This window comes from Mesoplodon densirostris, chromosome 8, assembly GCF_025265405.1.
Source record: "Mesoplodon densirostris isolate mMesDen1 chromosome 8, mMesDen1 primary haplotype, whole genome shotgun sequence".
NCBI lineage: Eukaryota > Metazoa > Chordata > Mammalia > Artiodactyla > Ziphiidae > Mesoplodon > Mesoplodon densirostris.
Genome location: NC_082668.1, coordinates 16,034,055 through 16,037,816, shown reverse-complemented (window position 1 = coordinate 16,037,816; position 3,762 = coordinate 16,034,055).

Sequence of the window (3,762 nt, the reverse complement as noted above, 5' to 3'; positions counted from 1 at the left end):
CTGTCCTCTTAGAAGGCATGCAAGAGGGCGAGAGACTATCCCATTGAAAGAACAAATATTTTAAATAAATTAAATTTTTTCTTTGATAAAGTAATCATATTTGCAACTGAGAAGTATTATGTATGGTGACAGATGTTGATGTTTATCTATGGTAACTAAAAACCCAGTGGGTGACTATAGGGTAAGGTTGAAGATGATTATCAGCCTTTTAATCGTCTTCCTCATTTAGGAAGGTAAAAATTATTTTACAAGTTAAGAAAAGGTTTAGAATTATTCACGTGCGGGACTTCCCTGGTGGCGCAGTGGTTAGGGATCCACCTGCCAATGCAGGGTACTTGAGTTCCAGCCCTGGTCCAGGAAGATCCCTCATGCCTCAGAGCAACTAAACCCGTGCGCCACAACTACTGAGCCTGTGCTCTAGAGCCCACGAGCCACAGCTACTGAGCCTGCGAGCCACAACTACTAAAGCCTGTGCGCCTAGAGCCCATGCTCCGCAACAAGAGAAGCCACTGCAATGAGAAGCCCATGCACCACAGGAAAGAGTAGCCCCTGCTTGCCACAACTAGAGAAAGCCTGTGCGCAGCAATGAAGACCCAATGCAGCCAAAAAAGCCCCCAAAATTATTCATGTGCTTAAAAAAAATGACAGCTTCAAAAAAAAGAATTAGACCCCTTTACTAAATATTACAATAACTTAATGTGGCGTTTTCACTGAATATGACAGCTGTTGTTCAGCACAGCTGGAACATTTACAAGACAGTGTGTAAAATAATTTGCCATGTGGAACTGGAGGACATCATTTTTTTTTTTTCTGCTTGAACAGACCATTTATTAGTGAATAATGTTACTTTTAAAACTTAGCTAATTTGATCCTTTAGGTCATATCAACCAACACATTTTTATACAATATTGCAGAATTTTAATGCCATTTTGGAAACAGGATGAATCTACCATATGGAAACCCATGTGGATGACAGCATGTCTTCTCTTTTCTAGTTATGCTTAGAAATATTCATTGTTGCCATTTGCTTAGAAATATGTGCATTTGCTACAGGTAAGGAGGTCTTTTGGAAGACATGCTTTGGACGAGTTTTAAGACATTGAAATTCCAAAAGGTTTTCACAGTAAAAGGAGGGGTTTTAATTGTCTTCCAATATGGCCTCTTCGAGTAAGATGAGCTCTGAGAGACAGCGCCCTCTCTGGTGAGATGTGACCAGTTCACCATTGACTCGGGTTATATCATTCTCCCTAAACCAGAATGTCAGGTCCGAGAGGGCGGGATCCTTGTCCTTCCTGTTCATGGATGTCTCCTTAGCGCCTGGGTCAGCTCATGATACATAGTAGGCATGAAATAAGTACTTGTTGAATGGGCGTATTTCTAGGTGAACACACAAACCTTGCCATAGGTGAAGAATATTTTAAAGCTGTACCATAGTATGAAACCTATTCTAAGAAAAGAGGTACTTTCCGAAGGAGGTAATTTATGTGTGATTGTCCCGTGCCGGTAATTGACAATATCGCAGGCTGGTTTGTAAAGAGCAAGTTGAGGAGGGTTTCTGAGAATTAGTCACTAAGCATTAAGTAATTATCCAATAAGTAAGAAGAATATCTAGTTTCCAAGTGATCTTCACTGCCACATGTCTTTCTATACCTCCTCCACTCTCAGTATTTGGGGACAACTTTATTGAGTTGTTCTAACTTACTGTTAATACGTGTTAAAATCCCTAATTTTTAAAACATCGGTCCCTGGGCTAGAGCCTGGATTGGGTGTAGCAACAGCAAAACACAATCATGCTGGGTAATGCCGTGAGTAGAAAAGCATTTCACACACGAAAAAGGGAACCTTCTCAATTGTTCTATAGAAGACTTTTAGGCCAGCATCCCTTTGGCTTCATATGGTTGAGCAGTCCAGGAGGCCACTGACCCAAGGCCTTAAAATTAGATCAGTTTTTTTGTCAAAGCAGGGAATAGGGCACATCCTATTTTATTCTCTCTCTCTCTCTTTTTTTTCTGGCCTCTCCTTGTGGCTTGCGGGAGCTCCCCGACCAGGGGGTTGAACCTGGCCTCTGGCAGTGAAAACGCCAAGTCCTAACCACTGGACCTCCAGGGAATTCCCAGGACACATCCTATTTTAATAGATGTGGGTAATTTGACGATAAATCCTTTTTTGGTATTACTCAATACCAAACAAATGTAAAAGGAGCACCATTTACATAAAACTATGCCCTAGCTGGTCAGGGGTAAGTCTTTCTGAGCAGAGCTGTGAGTCCCAAGTAACCACAACAACTAAAGGCCTTTAAGTATTATAAAATCCGGGCTTCCCTGGTGGCACAGTGATTGAGAGTCCGCCTGCCGATGCAGGGGACACGGGTTCGTGCCCCGGTCTGGGAAGATCCCACATGCTGCGGAGTGGCTGGGCCCGTGAGCCATGGCCGCTGAGCCTGCGCGTCCGGAGCCTGTGCTCCGCAACGGGAGAGGCCACGACAGTGAGAGGCCCGTGTACCGCAAAAAAAAAAAAAGTATTATAAAATCCATGAACTTCATTCCTTTGGAGAAGTGTATGAAAATCTCATGACACAGTCTTTTGTGATCTCACAAGGTGTGAATTTTAATATCACACTCAGTAGTGAGGCAGCCAAGATGACCACCAACCTCCACTGGATTGTCTAGGAAGCAGTTAAAGCCCATGCGTGGAAAGCAGAGGCCCTGAAAAATGGGAAAAGTTCTGCTCTGATGAATTTATTTAGAATTATGCCATTTAAAAAATCTAGACATCAGCAACTTTAATTTTGGCATACATAAAATCTTATTTTTAGGTACGTATTAGGGAGTTGATCTCCAGAGGTCTTAATCCAGCAAAGCCAGAAGTCCTTTCATAAACTCAAAGCATAGTTGTAAGTTCCATACAGTCCTACAGACTGCAAATGAATATATATATATTTTTTTTAATTAATTAATTTATTTATTTATTTTTGGCTGTGTTGGGTCCTTGTTGCTGCATGGGCGTTCTCTAGTTGCGGTGAGCGGGGGCTACTCTTCGTTGCGGTGCGCGGGCTTCTCACTGCAGTGGCTTCTCGTGTTGCGGAGCACAGGCTCTAGGCATGTGGGCTCAGTAGTTGTGGCTCCCGGGCTTAGTTGCTCCGCGGCATGTGGGATCTTCCCGGGCCAGTGCTCGAACCCGTGTCCCCTGCATTGGCAGGCGGATTCTTAACCACTGCGCCACCAGGGAAGCCCACAAATGAATATTTTGATAGGAATTTTTACTACAACACAAACGTGAGCCATATATTGTATTCACTAGTATGGTTGGATGGAGATCTCCTCAACTTTAAAGCTTCTCATCTAATATATAATTATATGTAAAATTTAAACAGCAAAACAAAATAACAAGAACAAGAACAACAACAACAACAAAAGTAACCCCAGAACACCGGAAGAGAAACTGGGCATATTGCCTTAAGAAAATGTGCATTTATGCTATTTGATTTGGACATCTCTTTCTCCTGTTTCCTTTGCACACCAGGTGCAGGCTGAGTCATTTCCTTTGTCTTGCAACGAGAAGTATTGAAATGGTCCCTACCCAGCTAGGTCTATGACGTTCACATTGAAGTTTGCAGCTTTGGTGCTTAGGAAAGCCAGCCAGTTTTTCTCTGTCTCAAGGGGAACCAGGGCAAGGGATGCTGTGTGATTTATGCAAACCCTTCACCATGACTGTGAAAACAGTCAAAGTCTGTATAAATCAGGGGTGATGAGTGAGCCTTTA